This window comes from Neofelis nebulosa, chromosome 14, assembly GCF_028018385.1.
Source record: "Neofelis nebulosa isolate mNeoNeb1 chromosome 14, mNeoNeb1.pri, whole genome shotgun sequence".
NCBI lineage: Eukaryota > Metazoa > Chordata > Mammalia > Carnivora > Felidae > Neofelis > Neofelis nebulosa.
The window spans coordinates 39,444,015-39,468,917 of record NC_080795.1 but is presented as its reverse complement, the minus strand read 5'-3'; the positions used below and the strand labels follow the sequence as shown (position 1 = coordinate 39,468,917).

General features: G+C 39.3%; 1 long non-coding RNA gene across 3 annotated transcripts in view; it reads left to right on the top strand.

Moving 5' to 3' along the window:
- Positions 1 to 21,193, top strand: part of LOC131494297 (uncharacterized) — a 152,822-nt gene extending 131,629 nt beyond the window's left edge. For all 3 annotated transcript variants that reach the window (XR_009253300.1, XR_009253301.1, XR_009253299.1), the window contains 3 exons: positions 514 to 627; positions 18,953 to 19,036; positions 20,707 to 21,193. This is a non-coding gene — a long non-coding RNA (uncharacterized LOC131494297). The remainder of the gene's footprint in view (positions 1 to 513; positions 628 to 18,952; positions 19,037 to 20,706) is intronic.
- The last annotated feature ends 3,710 nt before the right edge of the window (positions 21,194 to 24,903 follow it).

Genomic DNA, 24,903 nt, shown 5'->3' with positions numbered 1-24,903 from the left:
CTGGCTGCCTACTCCATTGGGACCCCATATTGTTTGCTTATCCCCTTTCAACTAAGGTTAATCACCTAGGGTCCCCATCCCCCAGTGACTGAATAAATATGCCTAAAGGTTAGTCTGAAGTAATACCAATTGTTATTTTCTTTTCCCCTCACAGATAAAAGTAGTAGTATTTTCATAGTGTCTTAACCTTATGTATTAGAGATGTAGCTGTTTCAGGTACCATGGGAAGCCAGAAGTAATAGCTGTTATTAACAAGAGAGGCTTCCCCCTGTGTGAATTAAATCAGAGCATATCTGGAGTGTACTGTTCCTTCCCATCTGGCCAGCCCTGCCCACCCCTTCAGAGAGGTCAAGGATTAACACTGTTCATCCAAGCCTCTCAGGCCAGCCCCATTCATCCTTCCATGCCCTGGAATGAGTTCTTAGCTTTGCCTTGACTGTAGAGACCTCTTCATGAGTGCTTATTGTCAGAATAAATACATGAATGGCCCCATTCTGATTTCTCTTTTCTCAGGTCATATGAGTCATTAGATCAAATCATATAATAGCATGGAGAATTTCCGAAAATGTTCCATGAGGCTGATTTACAAGATAAGCTGTTGGAGGAAATTAAATCCACACCTCCCAGGTATACCTTCCTGCATGAAGTAGGAGACAGGACCTCAGGCTCATGGCAAAGTATTTGGCCAGTGGGTTGGGCCAGACATGCCCTCCCTTTCCTCCAGCAAGGAAGTAGCAGTGGAGGGGAGGAAAGAATGAAGGCAATGATGACTTAGATGGAAAGGGAACCAAGTAGGTGAGAACTTGGAAGAGGGTTTCAGTAGTTATCATGAGATATGAGATATCCTGAGTGTCTGTTGTCTAGAAAGCATTTCTCAGAAACTCTGAGAAAGATGTGTAAGATGCCTATGCCATTCCCTTTGAGAAAATTAGTTACACTCCATATTCACCTTCAAAGTTTAGAGTGAGCTTTGTGTTTTTGTTTAATATGCTTCTGCTCAGACCCCAGCCCCACAGAGCCCCAGCCCACCTCTTACACTGAATTAAGGACATACAGCACTTTGTCACTCCTTCCGAGCAATGACTCATTTCTTAGGTTGCTTTACTTTTCCTACAATTTTTATCGAACTGGCGAGCAGAGTGGACATCAGAGAAATGAGAACTAGAAACTTTTTTTTTTTTTTTTGCTGTGATGAGGAAAAATATAAGCACATGAAGAAAAAAAGGAAAGTAACTGGAGGAATTAAAAAAGAAAGGCACCCCCTGAGGATCCTAGTAACAACCACATAAGGGAAGTATGTTAGCCCCCCTCTACCTATGAAACTAAAACAAAGTTTAGGAATCTTGTTCAAGCGTATAAGAGTAAACCAGCGGCTATAGCAACCTCAACATTTCTGCTGCCTAGTCCATGAAAACTTCCCTTTTATCTCATGTGACATTCTAATTTAGTTTGGCCATGGATGAGGGTAGAGGTGATCATTGGCCAGGATCTAATCGTGTGACCACACATAGTGCAAAGGAGACTGGGAAATGTAATCTGGCCATGTGTCTAGGAAAAGGACAAGATGGATATTGAGAACTCCCAGCAGGCTCTTTCGCTAAGGTAAAACAATGAGTGAGTAGCCAGCTTTCCTATCTATAGGTCTCAGCTAAAGTGCTATATCATTTCGTATTCTGAAGCTTTATTTACTTTTTTTGATTAGGACAGATCACCTTACACTTGTCACCTTATACTTCTTTAGTGCCCTTTTCATAGACCTCCCCCCTCCCCCATTTAAAATGTCAACTTCAGACCTTTTTATTCATGGCATGAGCCTTATCAGAATTTTGGTTCCCATTCACCTTGCCTGTAGTAAGATTTGATACTGATTGAGGGGAAAACAGTGAAAATAAAGGTCACACCTTTATCATCTCCCTGCAATAAAGAATTGGGGTGGGGAGGGCAGGGATGGTGGGTGTTGAAGGTCTCAGCGAGAACAAACCCCCTACCTGAAGGAGAACCGGGGCCAGAGAAGAAAGGGGAAAACCAAGAAGACGGTCTTCAGAAGCTTTTCCAGAAACTTGTGCCCAAGGATTTGCCCAGAAATATTGCATAATTGCTCAAGTGGCTTTTGTCAAGCACTTTCCTAAAAATGTTCCCATTTTTGTATGCAAATACTTTTCCTTTTCTACATCTGAAAGCCACATGTGATTTTCAATCAGCCAGCACAAACAGACTGACAGACAACATCCCTCAGGAAATGCTTGATATGCCATCAGGTTTCAACACTCTTCTCCTTCCCCCCTCTGGAGCAAGCCTATAATTCTGCATTTGTGTAAATACATATGTGTGGCATATTTATTCACATGCTGCTGGGTAGAGCAAATGACTCTGCATTCTTTCCTGGTTATGCAGTCAAGAAGTGACTGCATGTTCCCCGCATGCTGTTCAAGCCCACGATGGGGAGTCCACAGGTGCTCACAAAATAGGCTAGAGCTTGCCGTGCAAGGACCACAGACCTTTTCTGGCCACCTATCCCCACCCGCAAGAAGACTTGGGGTAGATTCTTCCTCCTCCATGTTCCCTGCTCGGTGCTCCCATAGTTCTGAATACAGAGCTTTTGATGTTCCCCATACCGTAAAGGCTTATTTACATCTGTTCTCAAGTTTATGGGCAATCCGTCCATTTTATAACCTAGTAGAGACCATTACATATAATAATTCTGTAAAATCTTATTGATAAATGAGTGCATTGATAAAGAAAAACTTAGACCCTGAAACAGTTTGCCTCAACAGTTCAGGGCCCTAAAAATTTGGCATCAAATGATTACTAAGTGTTCTGGTTCCACCTAAAACCTTAAGCATTTGTTAAACCTATGTAGTTACCATAATGCTTTTCTGCTTTAATCCTAGTTAGAAATTTAAATGTAATTCTTTAGGTTGTAAACTGACTTTTCTGAGTGCATATGATGTTCCACATAAGCACTGTTCCTCTCGAATTGCGTGTATCGGGGCGCCTGGGTGGCTCAGTCGGTCAAGCGTCCGACTTCAGCTCAGGTCATGATCTCGCGTTCTGTGAGTTCGAGCCCTGCGCCAGGCTTTGTGCCGACAGCTCAGAGACTGGAGCCTGCTTCTGCTTCTGTGTCTCCCTCTCTCTCTGCCCCTAACCCACTCTCATTCTGTCTCTGTCTCTCTCAAAAATAAATAAACATTAAAAAAATTTTTAATTGCATGTATCAATTTATCGAATCTTCACCCTAAAAGTAGGTGCTATTAGTATACTCATTTTGTAGGCAGAGAAACAAAGAAAACTGTCACAAAGACGATAAGTAATTGGCCCACAGACCCACAGATGTCAAAGTTCAGGACCAAGACTTGTTCAGGAGGACTGGCTCCCGGTTGAGTTTTTAATCACGATGCTAAACTCACTCATTTGACAACAATTTAATGATATCTAACGACGTGCTCAGTTAAAATAACTTCGAATAATGTGAAGTGATCTGAAGAAAATGGTTTGATATGGTGAGAGAGAGGAACACCCACTAGAGGGGGCCAAGAAAGTTCACTCTACAAGTTCACTTTTGAGTTGAGCCCCGTCGGCTGAGAAGTGACCAGCTGAAGGGGTGAAAGGGTGATGTGTCCTCAGCAGAAGACACTGCAAGTACAAAGGCTGTGAAACAAGGAGGGCTTGGGGTGCTGAGGCCCAGGCCAGCGTAGCTGAGTAGAGTGGTCAGGCAGCATAGTACAGGATGAAGTCAGAGAGACTGGCAGAAGCTACATCAGTACAGATGCTATTAGATTCATAATCAGTGCAATGGGTTGCCATTGGTGGATTTTAAATCACTGTGCTTCTTTTGTGTAGAATTAACTGGGGTGGGGAGATTTCAGTGGAAGAAGAGGAATCATGGGAAAGTTGCTGCTGTAGTTCAGACAAGTTCAGATGGGAGCTGATGGAGACTCGGACTAAGAGAGTAATGGTCGGGAAGGCATGAGTGGTACCCAGATGAGGTGGTGATGATGAGAAGCACTTAGAAGGTATTTTGGTGAGACCGTGCCCATAAGACTTCCCAAATGGAAGCAGCCTTCAGGAAAGGACTATGCTGGGGAATCAGCCGATCTAGTCCACCCAGAGCAGACGTTAGAGGTCAGAATGTGGGGATGACCCCTTCTTCCAGCAGGCGTCTTCCATGCTCTGGTTCCTGCCTTGGAGTCGTGCTGCATGGAGTCTCTTCAGTGAGAGATCATCATTCAAAATCTATTAGAATGACGTCCAGGAGCTGTCAGAGCTGTTTACCTCCCCTGCCATCAGGGGATATGTGTATTCACATAACACTGAAGGGCATTCACTCATGCAGAGTGGATGGGAATTTGATAGGTAGATATGTCCCCAAGCAGAGGGAACAGGTGGAGTAGGATGTAAGGTCAGGAGAATGCAGGGAGAATTGAGGGCAAGTGTAGAGAGAGAAAGCTGAGAAGAGAGCCAAGAGAGGTGCATTTAGGGAGGGTGTGGAATCTTTGTGTGCCCGGTTTATCCTTAAGGTAGTAGAGAATCAGCAACAAATTTTAGGAAGGGAGAGAGAGCCATGAAGTGTGAGAGCTGAAAGGAACCCAACAATTGCCAATTCCACCTGCTTCGTATTGTACCTATCTCCCTTTTAAAGAAATAGCCCCAGCGTCAGTTTGCATTCCCTATGCATAACCCTACGAACTTCATTATATCAGCAACTCATGCTGCACTGGAGTCTTTTGCTGAGGGTAAATCAGCAGATAGTTTTGAGTGCTTACTGTGTGTCAAGTTTGCAGGAGAAACCAAAGATTATTAAGGCTGGTCACCTGGCCTCCATTTCTCCCAGCGATCTCAAAATTACCCAGCCTGAAAATGTCGGACCGAATGTAAACCTCAGCATAGAAACTAGATTCTCTATACCACCTCCTCCATACACTTTTATGTCGGAGTGTTCCTTTGACCACAACTTCAGGCTCTTCAAATGGAACACCTTATTGCACAGAACAGCAGAGAGACTCCTATCTTAAACTACATGAAGTGACTGTGTTGAGAAAAGGAACAGCCTTAGAAATTGAGACATTAAAAAGCGACTTGCCCGACTTTTCTGAATATCCAATATCTTTTAGCAGCTTTAGACGTTGGTTTAGTTGTTTAGCAAAAAAAACAAAATAATAATAATTTAAACAAAATAACAGTTTATTTCTCTAGCTTAAGAGCCTGAGTTTGTAGGAAGTGGGCGAGGTTATTCGATACCTGAATTCCTCTATCCTTCCACTTCGCCATTCACTAATGTTGCCCTTTTCCACGTGGTCACAGAGGGCTCACCACTATGCTGTCCATAGACTGGCTAGTGACAAAGAGGAAGAGGGAAATGGCAACCAAATCCCTCTCTTTTAAGGACATAACCCAGAAATAGCATACATCACTTTTGTTCATGTATCATTGACCAGAAAGGAGTCACATGCCCACACCTTGTAGCAAGGAAGGTTGGGCGACCGTGTACTCAGTTAAAATTCTGGGATGAGCGTATCGTAAGAGAGAAGGGAAAATGGATATTGGAGGCCAACAGCAACCTCCGCATAATAATCTGTGATGATTCTAGGGTGGTATAATATTGTTATGTTGACCGTGTTCTGGGTAACACATGCAACAGTTTTCACTCAAGTTTGTTTCAGAAATGTTAGGATACAAACGAATCATCTTCAAGAGTTTTTCTTTAGATGAAAAAGTTTAAGCTCCAATTCTAGTAAATCCAGGAATCTGCATTTTTAAATGACCCCATGGATGATTTGCATGCGGTTCCCACAATTTGGGACTGGTGGCCACCACTATGGGTGAATAGAATTTAGAAATAGTTTAGAAACTTTGAAAAATTCAAGCCTACCTCTGGGGGCAGGCACATTTAAACTTGAGTTTAGATCAGCTTTATAATCAGGAAACGGTGACGTGACCTGAACTGAAGGATCTTAGATTTCCTTATCACTGTTGAGATTATGTTAATCAGCCTTTCTCACCCCAGATCCAGAATTCCTTGAGTGTAGAGAAGTTATGGCACCTTGAAAACTCGAGTCATTTACCTCATGCTGTAATAAACACAGTCATAACAAATTACCATTTTATATGGTTTTACCTGCACTGTTATGGATTTATCTCATTTGGTCTTCTGAATAAGCAGAATTTACAGGTGAGGTAGTTGAGAGATCAGATTGCCTTGGTCATAGGCCCCAAATCCAGATCTTCCTCTCAGGGCTAGTTCTTTCTTCTCTTTGCTTCTCATCCTAAGTGAGATCAAAATAGAAACAGCTCAAAATAGAGCAGAAGCAGTGAGCAGAGTGAAGAGTAGACAAATGCATTATAAAAAGCATGAGGTAACAACACAGATGAACCTCCAAACATTATGCTAAGTGAAAGAAGCCAGACACAAAAGACCTCATATTGTATGATTTCATTTATGTGAAATGTCCAGAAAAGACAAACCTATAGAGACAGAAATAAATTAACAGTAGCCTAGGGCTGAGGGTAGGGACAGATTAACTGTAAATGGGCATGAGGGATCTTACCGAGGAGATGAATATATTCTAAAACCGGATTATGCTGATGGTAACACAACTCAGTAAATTTACTAACGATCACTGCATGCGCGCTTAAAATGAATGGATTTTGTGGCCTGTAAATTGTAACTCAAAAACGTTGTTGTGAAAAAGCATGAAGTGTTAACATTAGAAGTATAGATATCATTTTTGGCTCTGCCGCTTAAAACTTGGATTTCGTCGAGAAAGTAATGCAACATCCCTCAGACCCTGGATTGTCATCTCTAGAATAGGGATAAAAATACTGTCTCTTACAGCATGTAATTTCTTAGCACCCTGGGAGAGCAACATGAAAGTCAGCTTGGGGAGCATCTGTCCACTTTGGCTGCCCTCAGATTTGTACCACCTAACATTCCCTTTTACTTCTTAACTGAAACCCAGAAACTGCTCTCCTGTCAACACACACATTTGAAGGACTAACTTCTGTCTTGCCTCATCACGCACTAATGGCACAGGCTGGACCGTGGAGCTGAGTCACAGCCCTTGCCCTTCACATCAGAGCGTCACAATAACCAAGATGGCGGCTCTGATCTGTAAACACTCTTTCCATCAGACCAGGGCAAATATGCCAGGCCCCTTATTTAACTGGAATTACCTTCTGACAAAAAATGATTTAAATTATTCTAAGTTGTTTATTTTGTCGTCGTCTTCCTTCCTCATGTGATTCTTGAGCGTTTAGCTTTAACACGTTATGTTCCTCTGATGTAAGCCTTTTAATGTCAACTTGTCAAAAGCCAATTGCATTTTCTTGGAGGTCGAAAACACTTGAGAGCTGATTTTTTTTGAAAATTATTATTTAAGCCAGCAGCACTTTTCTACCTAGCATTCCAGGAAATCTGCTGTGTGTGTGTGTGTGTGTAGGCTCAACCTTCTTCAGGTCCAGGAGGCACTTGTAAAAAAATGCAGGCTCTACTGGGGCAGAGCTAAAAATCTCCTCCTCCTGTGTGGCAGAGGTTTGCTGTGCTGTTTAATGCATCCTTAGCTGATTGGCACACCAGCTTCCTGGTATAATTTAATGTTAAATAACACTCTAAAACTGTGTCAGGAAATAGGTACATGTAAAATGTCACCTTTGGAAGAAAAAAAGAAAACAATTACAGTTATGACATGCAATTTGCATCAGCCTCTTTTGAGATAATTAAAGAAAGATAACAGAAAACACTAGCCAGTAAATGGGCTAGCAAGGAAGAAAAAAGAAGAGCCTTTGTATTTCCATGGTTCCATATTTCCTTGGCACATCCAAGCCAGTCTTTTTCTGAGTCTACTGAAAAAGCATTTGTCATAAGCTTTACTGTACCATGAAGTTATGATTAATATTACAGCTCAAGTACAGCGGGTTGAAAGACCACATTCATTTTCAAAGTCACGTCGCATTGATTAGAATTCACTGCAGGTTATTCAAATAACGATCCTCTCTTTCCCCAGGAGAATCTCTGTCTGATTTTTCTTTATCCTCATTAAAGATCCCAGGTGCAGACAAAGCTTTACGTACTTCTAATTTGCATTATCCTTGGGAAGGAGGTAATTCACATACCTTTAGTATATAGCACTTGTTTTTGTACTTTGCTCTTTGCTGGCACCTATTTAAATAAATCAAGAAACTTAGCCTTTATAAACCCTTAGACAATAGAAAATGCCAAATTTGTATTATCTTTAGGAATGTGTCCATGGATCCCCAACCCTCCATGATAATTCAGATAAATTGAGGCATTTTTGTTCTGTTCTTGGCTGTACTCAGCTTAAAAAGATAATGATTTCTTCTTTCTTGGGGGAGAAATTCATTTTAGGTGTAAAGAGCAGCTCAGAGCATTTTTTCAGCCTTACCAGAGCTGAAAAGTAAAGGTTCGTCAAAGAATAAATGTGGTATTCAGAGAATCCCCAACAGAACTTGATATGTTATTTGGCTAATTAGATAAATTTCTATGCAAGGGCTGATCAATTATTGTTTCTGTTGAGATAATTTATTAGCTACTCTTCCCGGTTTAGCATTTTTATAGAATCACATATGGATTTCATTGGCATAAGGTGTGGGCCTCAAAATTGCGACAAAGAATTCTGCCTCGGACTATTTTTACCTTTAGTTTTTGTGTAATGAGTTTAGCCTGAAGCAGACTGACAGCATTGTTGACATTTCATTGAGTTTCCATTTCTCAAGAGAGGAGAAATTTTAGCTAATTAAATAATGTTAGAGTGTCTTAGAAACTACAAAGGCAACACAAAACCACGCGGCAGTCACACCATATTTGTTAAGACCACTTGTAAATTTCTGAGATCTTTAGAAAATTGAAGTCTGCAGAACAAAACTTTTAAAGTGACTCAGAGGCTCAAAATGATGTGGCTGACATAATTGGAAAGATAGGAGAAGAACAACTGGAAGAGAATTTTCATAAAAATAATCATTTTGCAGTGTGTGTATCAGGAGTGAATATGATTGTTTCCCTGGGTGGTACAGCAGCCTAATGGCTCAGAAACTTGCATGTGTATGTGTTTGTGTGTGTGTGTGTGTGTGTGTGTGTGTGTGTGTTTCGCATTAAAAGTTACATGTGCAATTTACAGGGTGGAATTGTAACTTCCAAGCCAGCGAATCAGCATTAACCATGCATTTAGGTACTGATGAAAACTGGGCTATAACCTCCTCATTTATTTTTCAGGGATAACATGGTTTTCTGTGATCTGTGAACCTGCTCCTGATAAGTCTTTGCACATATAACCAATATAAGAGAAAATTAAACATTTTGTTTATTTATTTGTTGTTTATTATTGTATTTATTCATTTCTTCTAGAAAATTGGTAATCAGGATCAGACCCTCATTGACTCTGAGTAAAATGAAATGGAGTGTGCATGTGTGGAAACAACAACAACCACCAACTTTTTCAATTCAATGAGGGGCTGTTTAACAGGGAGTAAAATTTTAATGAAAAATAACTAGAGATTCTACTCAGAAATGTCTTCTCAGCTGAGCTCGATAGGGTAGCCCCATGGATTCCATATAAACATGAGTCAATGACAGAACCCAAGAGCAAGACAGAAATGTTACCATGTCCACTTAGAGAAATATGCTAAACCATTCTGATTGTAAGATGACAACATAGCTGTTGACATTCTAGAGCCATGTTGAAAATGATGATAAAATGATATATAAACCTACTCTGGAATAAATAAAGCTTGCGAAGCGCATTTCATAATGAAATAGACACCTACAGCGTGTGTATGCGTGTATGACGTGAATGCATACACACGCATGCACATCTGTGTGTGTGTGTCTCCAATCTGAGAATCTCAGAGAGGAAGGCATGGAGCAGCCATTGAGATTTATTTCCCCTTTAAGCCTCAGGGAACCTTTGAGATTTCATTGACATTAATTAAGCCCACCCCAGGATCATGGGCTTGGTGGGCTTGGTGAACTTTTGTTTTAAAAAGCAAGCTTGCTTGCCAGAGGAGTTTTTTTCCCAAGCTCTCATTTTATTGTGGTTTCCAGCAGGGGATCTTGTTTCAAGGGATATGATCAAAGCAAAGGACATTTCTTCTGGGACATATTTTACATAGATTAAATCTCATTATGCAACTTACTCTTTAGTCTATATTCTTTTTTATAAGCTCCTATTGTATGAACGAATTTAACATAGAAAAGTGTGAATTTATTACATCAGATGGATATACTAAGCTCCAATGAAGTTAAGGTCCAGTAAAGTCAAACACTTTTCATTTTTCTTATCAACAGTGAATTTCAGCTGGCAGAATCTTAGTGAAATCTTAAATGAGGTTGCCATATATATATATATATATATATATATATATATACACACACACACATATGACTGGACTTAAGATTTCCATAGCCTTTGCACAATTTTATTTTTAAATATCAAGTGATTCCTTTAAGGAACACTTTGCTATTTTTTGGTTTTCCTGCCCTGTTTTTAAACTATTTCCCCGCCTTTTTCATTTTAAAGGTAGGCAACTTATTTTGGATATATTAAGAGGTATGCCATAGTATGGATCATAAGAAGTTATATTTTCTCACTGAACATTGAGAACTTGAAAATTTGAGAGAGGGTCCAGGAAATCTTACATTGGAGAGTAGACACTGGTTAAATCCATAGAACTAATTCAAGATCGCACCAAAATGTACAATTCTGAAGAACAACTGCTCGATAGCAAACTCTTTAATACCTACATATTATTGCTTTTAGTATGATATCCTGAAAATCTAAGAAAGACAAACATACTGAGTACCAAATCTGCTTTCCCACAGTCGCAAAATAGGGGGAAAAATGTCACAAAACACAATGTGAGATTCAGTAGCCTCTGCCCAGAACCCTGATATTTAGACTAAATGAAAGTTATGTTTTTTAATTATTTTCCATAAAAACTATAAAATGTGTGTCTATCGTCAATGCTTTTCAGAATGTAAAAAAACACATGCTCCATACGAAGTGAAAAAGATGCTGTCTTTTCAATAGTTTTGTTGTTATTTGATTGCCAAAATAAGCTACGTATTTTCAGACCTAACCTCACTTTTGCTTTTCTGCGATTCATTGGCCCTGCAATTAAAATGGCAAGGCTAAACTGAGGAATTGATAGTTTTTAGCGGGAGGAAAGTTTACGATGCATAGTCAAATTTCAGATCAATTGTCCTGCTCGTTCTAGTAACTTCCTTCACCATTTGGTCTCTAAAGGTATAGCTTCCTCCAGTGGAGTGTAAGTCCTCTCCTGAACATAGGCTTTTTTTTTTTTTCTGATTAATGAAAGTCCAATTCTCTGCATAAGCGGTTAACTCATCTTTAGAACTAGAAGCATAATTAAACCAGAAGGAGTCTGTTATGATTGGAGGTGAGAGGCTAGGGCTAGTTAAAGCCATAACAAAGAAAATGAATTCATAGTATGCTTTGCACAAAATGCAGGTTTCCTGTTCTGATCAGATTATGTAAAATGTATTTCCTGTTTCTTTTGAAGAAAATAAAGCTATTTATATAACTATTCAAAAATTATGTTGTTAGGCAGTGTGTCTTCACAAACATACTCGGTTCTTTGTGGATTTCTGACACCAAGGGTTCCGTTGAGTCTGTTCCCAGAATCCTCCCCCTCCCCTCTGTGGTGTAATGTCTTTACGGTGACCTTAATAATCTTCGGCATCCTCATTTAGCTCACTTCTGAATAAATATTTCTCCAGACGACTTCTGCATGGTTTAATAATGTATGCACTATCTACCTTAGACAATAAATTTCCAAAATCTATACTATTTATTGTGTTCTAATTCGTTATGGCTACAATAATTTCTATTGAGTTCCCACTATCTAATTAGATTTTATAGCTTTTATAGTACAGTACAGAGGATATATTCTTTCTCTTGGTATAAGTTACTCTTAGCTAACTTTAAATAAAATGAATGTAATTATCAAATTTGTGAAAACATTTAGAGGAGAATGCATGTTTAAAATGTGCTCTTGTCTAGTTCATCGTGAAATGCTCTTTTTTCATTCCACTCTATTTTCATTTAGCTATTTTCCTCTGGATAGTTATGTTGTGGTTACTTCAATGTTTATATGTTATTATCTGCTTGTGCATTAATCAAGGTAATGGTGCAAGTAAAGATAATCTTGGCAAAAACAAAACAAAATTAATGTCACATGAATTTTGGCCAGATGCACAAAGTGTCACATTCCCTGTTAAGTGCACTTGTCCAAGGAGCTATTGGTGACACTGTCCTGAACTGTCACAGTAGAGTAACATTGTACCTACTGGCAACAATGTTCCTTTCTATAGCATTGAAAACTACATACCTCAGCACTGGGTCCATTTAACTCTATATGTTATTTTCAAGGTCAACGGGAGTGTCATACTCTAATCAAGTGTTCCCTTCATACTGCAGCAGACAGTAAGATCATCCTTCAGCACTTTCTAGAACCTCCATGCAGCCAGCCCATGCCCTGGATACCAGCCTAGCGGACTTCATTATCATTCCAGTCATTCCTTTGCAAAACACTACTGAAAAAGCAGTTACACATGGGAACCTTGAATTTTTTCTATCAAAAATGTGTTTGTAAGCCCCAGATCTAGCAGCATATTAGTTAATGATTAGGAGGGGGAGAGTGTGCGTGCATGCGTGTGTGTGTGTGTGTGTGTGTGTGTGTGCGTGTACAGTCTAATACATAAGATAATTTGAAAATGCAATCCTATAATAAATGGGTCGCTGCCAATGCCTCAAGACTTAAGAGAACAACATTTTTTTTTTTTGGTGGGAGTTTTGTTTTAATTTAAAGATAGTCTATTTTACGCCATTAAGAGAAAATAAATATGGTGGAGGGTCCAGGGCAGGCAGCATGAGGACTAGGTTTAAACTGCCATCTGTCTGGGCGACCCTCAGCCATCCATCCTACCTCTCTGAGGGGAGAGCCAACTAAGGTGATGAAACCAGATATCCCACAAGGTTTCTTTCAGCTGTAAAACAATGCCTTCTTAATATATATAGCCATGGTCATGCCTACTGAGTGAGGAATTAAGGAACTTGGAAAGGAGTTTTAGTCAAATATCTTCATGGCTTTGGTCATCTGAACCATTGTCTTACTTTACCATTCAGTTCGTAGAGACTCCCACTTGCTTTGTCCTGAGACACGACCTCTTGAAACACTACTCCAGGCTCCAGCAGGAGCGGTAGAGAGGCAGGAATAGTCTGGAACTAGTATTTAAAAACTCACTCTGCCTTCACTGTTGAAAGTATTCTCCATGTACTAACTCCTGTTCCTTTCTTACCACCCTATAATTGATACATTGTGAATAGTCCCTTTTCGAAGATGAGCAAACCGAGGTGAAAGCCTCAGTTTTCCACTCCTATAAATATGTCAAACTGAGAAACTGTCTAGACTCAAAGCAGCTTTTAGAAGTGCATTTATCCTTAGAGCCCACCTTCACTAACGATGATTACGTAGTGGTCTGGATACTGAAAAATTGTATTATAAAGAAATCTTTTTTTTTTAATCCCCTTGCTCAGTTACCTAAGAAAAGGTGTCATGTGCATAGCCCAAAGGCCTGTGCTTGGCCTTCTCCACCAGCCAGCAACACATCAGCAAGCACAGACGCTGTCTAAGCGGCATGATTCAGGAACAAGTTCCAGGTTTTTGGTTCTGCTTTGGGGGGGTGAGGGGGAAGTTGGGAACTTTGACAAAGGAAGGAGCTATTTCCCCGGTTGCCGATGTGATAACCCCAGCTTCTAAGAGCAACGACTGTTCCTTTCTAATGTCACACGATTTTTATTTAGCAGCTACATGACTAGCAAAGTGTTATATAATCATCTTCTAAGTACTTGTTTCAATTTTGCCGCAATGAAGGTAAAAATGCGGCCCTCAAATTTTGAAACTCTAACCTGGGTGTGTTGCATGTATTCATTTGACAACAGGAACCTACTATGTGCAGACACAGAGCGTGCAATAGGGAGCAAAAAACAGCACGGGCTGTGCTTGCAGAGCTCACGCAAGGGCCACAACAATAAGAACGACGTTTGCTAATTACTGGGGGCAAAGCGTTATGAACATCGCTGTATTATTGCTCTGTCCTCTTCTGAAAAGATGTATTTCATTTTAATGACAGAAAATCCTTTGGAGCAAATGTCACAAGGTAAAAGTCCAACTGGCTGTAAGTGTGCACGAGGCTCCGAAGAGTGAAAGAAGCAGTGAACTAGAACATGAGGAAGTATTCGGTGGTATTTAAGCTTATTCACAACCCTCTCAGAAGTCACTATGTCTCAATATTCAGATGCAACTAGTCAGACATTTGCTTTTCTCTTTTGACCATTGTTGCTTTGGGGTATAGAAGTATATTTAGAGGAAACTGAAGCTCAGAGAAGTTCTGTGAGTTGCGGGGTCCCCAGCTAGTAATTCAGAGAGCTAGGGTTCTAATTTAGAATTTTTTTGACGGGTAAACAGTATTTTTTTTTCTCTGTCATGGCTGTTTCTAATTATTTTATCTTCCTTCCCATAAAAGTTACAAGGGCATCTTCCCACTTGGTTTCTGTGTAGAATAACCAAGAGGGAATTCGCAATCATATTTCTAACTACGAAAACATGTTATCCATATTATTTGTAGGCATATATAAACATGGAAGTAAAAATGCAAGAGAAAGTAACTCACAGCATAGCTAAAACATAATCTCTGTTAACATTTTGTTGTATATCTTGCCCATGTACCTTTTCTTCCGTACACCTACATGTGGATGTACAGATGTAGAGTGTGTTATTTTTGTGTCGTTTAAATTACTCTGCAATGAACACGAGTTACTTTTTTATAAGAAAAAAAATGTTTGAAGCAGTAATTCGAATCCTTTGGAATATCTTCAAAATTATTAAAGACCTTGTATAATGTCACTATTTAAACACCAGATAGGTTATACACAGTTTGGTCACTTGTGAGCGTGTGTGTTTGTGTGGTATGTTTTATTCGATCAACAATATACCGTAAATGTCTTCCCATATCATTGAATATTGTTGTATATAATTTTAAAGGATTGAGTACTATTCAATTGTACTAATGCCCCATGATTTACTAGCTAATTCCTCATTTTAGACAGTTAGGATGTATTCAGTTTTTTATTCTCATGAATGACCCCATAAGGTCGAGATGAACAGTTTGTATAGCTAAATCTTTGGACACATTCATAATTATTTCCTGAGATTAAATTCCAAAAGGTAGAATTTCATAGCAAAAAGGGTATGCAAGCCTCAAAATCTAAAAACACATATGTTCACACCACCTTTGGAAAAACTGCATCATCGTGCATCCTACCAGATGCATGCATAGCTCCATTTTCCTCACTAATATGAATTATTCTTTCTTCTCATCTCTGACAATGATGGGCAAAAAAAGCTAATTATTTTAAATCCACGTTCGTTGATGAATAAGGAAGTTGAAATTTTAATGTGTTTATTGGTCATTTGCATTCTCCCTTTGTTAGTTTTGTGTCTCTAGAGTGATCTTTTCTTAAAACTTTGCAGAACGATTTTCAATATAAAATTTTCCATGTTGTACATTTTATATTAAATCAATACTCAAACTCAAGTTACCAACGCAGCTCAATATGGAAAGTAATGGCTTGACGATAGATTTTGTAAGGAGCATAGATAGTGGAAGGTGAATCCTTTGGGGCTGGGCATACCACCTTTGCTGAGATTGGATTCTCCACTGGGTCTAATGTAGAGCGCAGAAAAATTCAGACATACGATGAGATGAGGTTAGCTGACTGATCATCCTCATGGAGATGATTTGGGCACAATAAACTCCAGTGAGATGATCCTAGGTAGAAAATATTAACTATTACGTTTGACTGGTAAACCTACCTTTCTCAGGAAAAGTTAAATTCACAGTACATAACGAACACGTCCTAGGTTATGAGTCTACACTGATGCAGGCAGGTCTAAGATTTCACATCTAAGGTTTCTTTCCACACCCAGAACAACGAAGGTGAAGTTTGCAACATTTTGGAGTAATGAAGAGTGGTGAAGCAAATCTCAACCTGCGACTTCAGACTTTGACAGAACCGAGTCCAGGTGACTTGGAAAAAGACACACTTCGATTCAATCATAAAACAGGCAATAAAGTTTGTGAATAAAATGTACACTTCCTAAATACATCACACTGTGGTTACATCGCATAAATTGGGTGACGGGGTTTGAGCTATTTGTTATTTTTTAGCTTTCATGGTTTAACAAACACAAGTGTCATTTAGTCCTTGAAATGAAAATGCACACACAGCAACTCCCCACACTGTCTTTGATGAGGAATCTGGCCTTCTAGTTCATTTAACATGAAATAACAGATTTGTGTTGATGGTGCTTTTGTTCTTGATAGTGAGAGAACTTGTTACTGAAAAATTAGCTACTCACCCTCAAGCAATCACTAATATTCCAATTCCTGAATAGAGAAGGGGGGAAGAGAGCAGATGGAAGCAAACAAAAATTGTATTAATAATACATAACAGAGTGCTGCTATAAATGATATTTCAATGGAAGAAAACAATAGAAAAACTGCCGTTTTCATTGGATCTTAATGTATTTATCAGTCTCTAATGCTCCTATCTTCAAGCAGTTCCCTTTTATTGACACGGCAACACAAATTGCAGAAGTAAATTGAATCACAGACTCAGAATGTAAAAATCAATGAGAAATAATTTTGTAGCACTAAAGTGAATAGTGTAATGCTAGGTATTCATTTAATTAACCATGAGCCTTTCCACATAATGCACAATCATTGCCAGCTTTTCAGCTCATAGTTGTTCCAGGAATAATGGGTTTGGGATTCATCTTTAGAAAACCTGCATTAATATTTGAAAGCGTTTAAATCCATTAGTGGGTCATCTGAACACTGCAGGTCACTTTTACATTGCTAATTGAAACAATAGTAATGGGTTATAATCTACTGTCTAATAATGCCTGGAGTGTTTTACCGCTTTTATATCTGCAGATTCCAGGAAATATGTAAATTTGTTGCTGAACTGATATAAAAATATGGAAATCTAAGCTGCAGACATCAAAGTATTTTTTTCTAAAAAAAAAAAAACACGGCATTTAATAAACTGAAGAGTTACATTACATTCTGGTGTCAGGATAAATTCCTTACTCTAGACCTTCCCCTGTTCTCTCTTCTCCGCTCTGGGCGTAGCATCTGGCACTCACATTTTCCACGTTGCCATTAGGAGAAAGTGAATATCATTAAACCAGTGAGTAAACAATCATGTCATTGTTTCCATATGCAAGCTATACATTGACTCAGCCTGCTGGGTCCTGGCTGCTTTTTTATTTGCCCTACATGAATTTATGCAAGCATTTTCTTTTTCATGGGGATTTTTAATACGTATCAACATTTTCTTGGATGGGGGCAGTACATGTGGCAGGAACTCTAGCATATGAAATGAGAAGATGATTTCAGTGTGAAAACATACATGCGTGTAAACACATACATACATATCAAAGGAAATACGTGAGAAAGACAGAGTCGCTTTCGGAATCCTCCTTGTAAATTGAATGTCTACAAATTGATACTTAACCAGCATTTTCTCTTTTAATTAAACATGCATCTCATGCACTTACCTGTATCTTCCTATGCTTAATTATAGTCTGATTGTGCAGAAAATCCAGAAAGATGCATCTCATTATAATAAAGAAAATGCTTTAGCATAGGTGGAGATTGTGGCTGCATGCGTACTCATTTTATATAAATGGAATATGTTTTTGGAACCACTTTATACCAAGGCTCAAAGAGAAAAAGGGCTTAAATCCATTCACTCCGCCATCGTCGACATGATCGCATGAGTAAATCAGGTGGGGAGACAGAAGAGGACTCAGAGACACGTGTGGGTCGCACTGACTTTGATGCTCTATCAAGAAAAGCAACATTTGAGTTTCTGGTTTTCGCTATCTTTGCAAATGTATTTACATCTAAGGAAGATGCTAGAAGTCAGTATCAAAATTCTGATTTCATCCACAGAACACTGGTGAGAGAGCTTTCAAGCAAGGAAATAGAATTGCATATAGAGACTAGCACAGCTCATGTATTAATTGTGTGGTATGTAGAATTCAAATGAAACATTTTAATGACTTTAATGAGGATTGTGGATAAGAAAGGGACTAAACATCCCTTGGTTCTTGAAATGGAAAGACAAATCAGTTTGAGATATGCATAAGGAAATTGCAACAAGGAAACTTGACCTTGTGAAGTCCTCTCTTAAATATTCCCGCCATGTTTCCTGTCTTTCTCCATGCCCTATTAGGCTCCCTTTGAAGTCAGTATCACTGTACTTGCATCAGTCGTACAGGGCATGGAGAAAGATGAAACAATGACCCGAGAAAGCAAGTAGTTTCTTTACCAAAGAAGGACAAGTACCATTAGCCTAAAGTGCAATAAATAGCCTCCTCAAAGATATTTTTCACTTTCTGTCCGCTGAGGGGATGGACAAAGGGATCATGACTTGATTCCCCACAAGGAGAGCCCTGTTGTGATTAAATAGGATGACAAATTGGGCTTTGTGTTCCAGTTATAGCTTCCATGAGTTTTATTGTGGCTACAATAGGGACAGGTACTTAAGGGTTAAGAGAAAATCCCACAATAATATCACATATCTAGTCAACCGAGAAATCCTACGTGAAGGTCAGAAATCCCTTTGCAACCCTGGGAGTTTCTACAGCTTTACCCTTCTTGTCTAGCTGTGTCATGATAAGCATACGGAAGCCCAAGAAACCAACTTTTTGCCTTTTGCCTTTAGGCAAATATTGGTAAATTTTTAGCCACAGATAGAAAAGCTTACTTGACCTTAAACAGGTGGATCTTCTCATTTCTCACTTGCCATTTCTTATCTTACTACATAATACGCTTTGTTTTAATTTTTAGGACTTTGGATTTTATTTGTTTCCGGAGTTGGGAACACAGCTGCCGGTCATGAGTGAATATCTGCCCCGATTTGTCTCCAAGAAGGTGCTACTTTCTTTTCCTTTAGGAGTTTAGTCATTGTTCACTTCCTTTTTAACAAAACCATCGATGCCCATTTCAAGATGTAAAGGAAGCTATTTAATGTAAAAGCTCTTCCAGTTCTAGGTTGCCGATCATTTCCTTTTAGTGCATTGAAAGAACATTCATTTGGGAAACCCGATTCCTTCCCATAACTTAAGACATCCATTAATGGTGTGCCATCCATTGGTTCACTGGCTATTAGCAAAGGAAATGCCTGACCTTGCCGCCATGAGTCAGGGAAACAAATCTCTCCATTTTAGTATATGCTCTTTGCTTGGCCTTTCAGTGACTTAGCTGAACCCCTTTTTGCTGAGCTACTCTGTTAGGCATTATGCTTTCCTGCCCCAAAGTCTTGCGACCTTGGCTTTGGGTGAGATGACAAAGCCAGCACTTTTGCTGAAAGGTGACATCTCTCATTTGGCCATTCCATTGGAGTTTACTGCCTCATTCATTTATTTTTAATTCATTCATTTGCTAAACAATATTTATCGTATTTATCGCATCCTGCTTAAGAGAAGGACTTAGGAAACTACTGTATTCAGGTACTTATTTTATTCTTTATTAAAGCCATCCAAGTTTTAGTCTGAGAATATATGGGTGGGAAAAACATATATACATATATATTTAATACACATATACTCATAGCTCATACAATTGTAATTTCATTAGTAAAAAAGAGTGAGTTGCTTGGTTGTATCTTATTTTCTATAATTTTTAAATTTCTGAACTGTTGTTCTTATGGAGATTTTAATGGCCTTTGTATTATCTATCACGGATTTTTTTTTACGCAGGAGCCCTGAGAATCTTTTGGAGTTCCTAGCAATAAGTGCAGGACCTCATCTAACTTTGACTGAAAGATAGTTCCTTTGTCCACCAGGGAAGGCTCAATCCTCACCAGTTGTTTGTGGCTTTGGGAGGTATGGTCCTATTCAACCAGCACTTCCCTTGAGTCACCCTTAGATAGCAGGGCCAGCTAATATTGTGAGACGAAACATTTACCTTTCCAGTGACCTGTTTTGTACAAGAACACAACTGTCCCTTCTCCAGAAGCTGAAAAATGGAAACAATTCAAATACATCTTACTGATTATTCTTGTATGACGATTGCTTGAACATTACAAATAATAGCAGCTAACATCTCATACACAATATGAAATTGTAGACACGGCTCCAGATGCCCACAGGAGCCATATTCTTATTGATTCCCATTTCCTATTACATATAATATCTCAAACACTGGGATGTGTCTGACAATCTCCAGGAAGTCACGGATTATTTGGTATAGTTTATTTGGTTAATATAATGCGTCATGTTCTGTGAGATAAAGTATTAACTTATTCAAACATCACAAGAATTCTGTGAGTTAAGTAAGCTATTATTACCCATTTTGCAAGTGCAATTGAGATGCAAATGAAATTAAAATACCTCCCCCAAGGTTAGCAGTTATTAGGCTATAGAGGTGGGATTAGAAGCCAGGCAAAGTGATTCCAGGGCCTATGCCCTTAACCTCAATGCTTTACTACCTCTCCCAGGATGGAGTTTTCTTGGCTGGGTTTTTTCTTTTACTGCTTGCATGGTATTGCATGTGCTTTGTTTTTAAAAATATGCCCCTCTATCTCTCTTGTTCTATTTCAGGGTAAGATGAAAGTTAATGGAAGCCCCACAATTTCTGACTTCTGTATCTGTGATGAAAGCACCATACGTTGTCTCCGAGGTGTGTTTATTTCTTTTCTTCGAAACCTGGTTTCAACTCCTGAAGAAGTTCAGCATCACTGTTGACTTAGTGACATGACACAATCTATTGTCACTATATGATGATTTCCAAATTGGATCCACGATGTGAGTTTGAATCACAGAATTGAGGCCAAGTGGGATGAAGAGAGATGCGACTGTGGCAGTAACGGAAGTCATGATGTTTATCTCTCCAGTACACTTAGCAACTTATTTAACTTCAAAATATTTTTGTTTTATGTCAGGTTTTTGCTTGTTTGTTTCTCTGGATGTGAATCAGAGAAGATACTGGGTGTGAGAGCTTCAGGGATGGCTAAAGAAGGATGCAAATAAAACTTACTTCCAAAGAGAATAGTAAAAAAATAAAATAAAATAAACACATTTGCATTAATGTTGTCACTCTTAACATTCACTATCAAAAATCAAAAGACTCATGTAAATAGAAGTAACAGACGTAATTCTACTAACTCAGCCTCAATGTCAGTGATATTATTACCCACGATACCAAACAGCATGACAAAGTTTATCATGATTATTTAGAACACCAACGTGACCATCTCCAGCTCATAGCATGACTTCTTCCAATAACACAGCTAAAGTTAATGAGTTGGGGTGAGTGTTCTCACTAATTTGACTGTTTATATACAGGCCACTTGAGATGTATACACTAGGAAGTAATCTCTGAGCAGAGAGAGACCATGGGGTTCCATAAAGAAGACAAAACATGTACAAAATGTCACATTTGTTAAACACGAAAGATGAGTTGTATCATGTCTGTATGTGTCTGTGCCTAGACTTCAAATAATATGGGTGTATATATAAAGCTTCATTTCAAGATAAAAAGTTACCATCTTATTTGAGCATAATTGGGAGATGTCGAGTGAACAGTTTACACCCTCCTTTAAACTATTTACTTTTCTATAGAATCACTCTTACTAAACCTAAAACACGTTCCTTTGTTAATGACAATTGCAACTGGAAGAAATCACGCAGCAGTTGGGAAATATCATTCATGTCCAAGAATTCATTTCTTCAAATTTCTCTTCCTATTTTTATTCATGGCACAGAAATGCAACTCTGTCTGCAAGAAGCCACCAGGCATAAATATAGACAGGTGCTTACCTCTTTGTCCAACATAATCATTCATCCGTGTTTGTGGAAGGATGGAGGGAGGAGGGGGCAAGAAAGGAGTGAATCATTCTATATCCTTCAGGTGAATAATTTACTTGTTTGGTTTAAATAAACCACATTGAGGAATATCAATTATTTAAGATTACTTGTATACAGCTCAGTATGTTATAACCTTGTGAAGCAAATTCTTGGCCCTGGTGCCTCAGTAGTTTCAAAGAGTTTAAGGCCCTCTCTGTCTAAAGTGAAAAGAAGAGTTTTCACTTTAGGATCGACACTCAAAAGTCATTTGGTCTCAACCACAACTTGGCCACTAGTTTAAACCTGTGTCAAGTATTTTGTTATCAACTGGTAAGGGTTTAATCATTTCTGTTTATTTTATGTATTTTTCCTCTTATGTGGTACATTTCCATCATAAATTCAAAACTGAATTATTTCATTCACATAAAAATATTTATTATTTCCTCTGGGTCTAATAAGATGCTTCAGGCTATGTATGTTATCAATAAACCAACGATTCTCACCTTTAAGAACCTTGCTATTTCATTGAGAGGTAAATTAGAAATTCATACAGGGTTCAAATGGGCTATGATTAACTCATCCTATGTACCTGAAGTCTCTCCTCCACCCAAAACAAAGTTAAAACCCACAGCAAGGTATGATTTGACTAGGTGGCAGTGAATTATAGTAAACAGAAAGTTCGTGGAGGGCACAGTCACAAGAATCTCAGCCCAAGCTCCGTGGTGAAGAAGAACTCGAGTATTTCCTGACCTGACAGTTAGCCTAACAAAACCTACATAGGTGCGTTGCCAGACAGGGTGAGAGAGGAGATAAGGATTCCTCATTTAGGGATAGAATAAGCAAAGCCACTGAGGCAAGAAGCAAGATGTGCTTGGGGAATAGAAAGAGGTGAACGCAACCCTAGCTCCTTTTAAGAAATGTGGCTGGATGAAGACAAATTCTGAAGGGGTTGACACTTACTCATTCAATAAATATTCACTTGCGTGCTACCATTGATGAGGCACCGAGCTAGGAACTATGGACACAACCTACACAAAAAAAAGGAAAAAAAAAAAGACACTATCCCCCAACTTCACAAATCTTGCCATCTTTTCAGAATGAGAGAGACAAGGAAAGTATAATGTAAATACGCAACACGAAAGCACTAGTGAGGTGCCTCACTCTCGTTTGGTGGGTTAGGAAGGCTTCTTGTTAGAAGCCTAAGACCAGAAGGATGTGAGGGAATTTGCCAGCAGAAGAGATGGTGAGAGAGGGGAGGATAAGACTCCAGCTTAATACAAGGGCCGAGAAACAGCCAGAGGCGGGTTGGCTGAGCGGCGGGCTCTGCGATTGTTTTCAATATGGTGGAATCATCGGGGGTGAAGCTGGCGCAATGAACAGTAGTGAGATCACGACAGGCCTTGAGGGTATTTGATTTTGCATCCTGTGGGCCGTAGGGAGTCACTGAAAAATTTCACGTTACACGTTCATGTGATTAGAAACACAACTTTCCTAGTGGATCTACTACTACTCTACTAATGGATCGAGGGAGTCAAAAGTGGACAGAAGGACGGAAGAAATGATGGGGACCGGAACTACGTTTAAATCAACAAGATATGTTGAGCAGTTGAACGTGGAGACTGTGGGAGACAGACCCCTGCATGCTGGTGTAACGAAAATGGAACTTTTTCAGTAGGCAATGGGGAGAGCACAAAGTCAGTTAATGGCCTTTGATGAAGTAATCAGCATGATGGGACCAGTGTTTTAAGGATTGTAATCTTGGGGCGACTGAAGAATGGTTTGGGGGTTAGAGGGAAGAAAACCAGGTGGAAAAGACAGGCAATAGGTCAACTTTGGAGGAAGGACAGAGCTAAGAAGTGAAGATTTGGGAAATACCCACATATAAAAACCTCAAGCAAGAACGTGGCGTTTACCGTGGCAGCCACCAGGGCTCCTATTGTTGGGGGACAGGCAGCCAGGTTAAACAAACAATCCCCAACCCCCGCCCCCAACAAAACAAAGCACAACTAAACCAAACAACAAAACATACAATTAACCCTATAAATGAAACCACACACGAGATAATAGCAACTTTGGGGTGCTTATTTTTACTTCAGGCACTGTGTTAAAAAGCTTACAGATCCTATCCTACCTCAATTAGTCCTCACAACTCTTCCCGACTTCTGCATGAAGAAATGAAAGCTTAGAGAGCTGCAAACTAATGTTCGCCACAATTTCCCTCGATGGCTCAAATGTCACTGTAACAGGAATGAGCATGATCCATTTGATTTGTTGAAGAAGGGCTATTTGGTCGGCAAAAAAAGCAATGAGTATCCAGGTAGATGAAATAATATGTGAGAAGGTGTGAGGTGAGGAATGATTACAGGTGGACATTCTAAGGAATTTTTAGGAGGGACCATTTACTAGGGTGGGACATGGCTAAAATTGAGACTGGAGATGATTTATATGCTTTGCCAACCAGGAGTTTGAGCTTTACACTGTAGATGACAGGGCACAATGGTTAACAGGTTTTAGATGTGTGCTTTCCAAAAATTAATTTAGCAGCCCTGTGGGATGATAGGTAGAAGAAAAGCAAGCATGGAGGCGAGGAGACCAGTCAAGAGGCTAATGTGATTGTCCAGATGAGAAATGATAAAAGCCTGAAATAAGGCCAAGGCCACGAGAAGAAAAGGGAAGGGGCAGATTCACGTGATGCTATGGACTGCAATATTCTGAACCTGGGTGCCAATGTGACATCAGAGCTGAGAGAGAATGAGTTTCAGATGCCTTATTTGGGCCAGGGAGTGCGTGGTGGTGCCAGTCTCTGAAACAAGTCTTTATATAATCTTTCCTATCATCCCCCTACCACCCCCTTAAACTGCCTCCTGAGAAGAACTACAAGAGAAGTAAATCCACTGAGCACCATAATAGATGAGGAGAAACTGTGGCAATATTCCAGGTGAGGAGATCCTA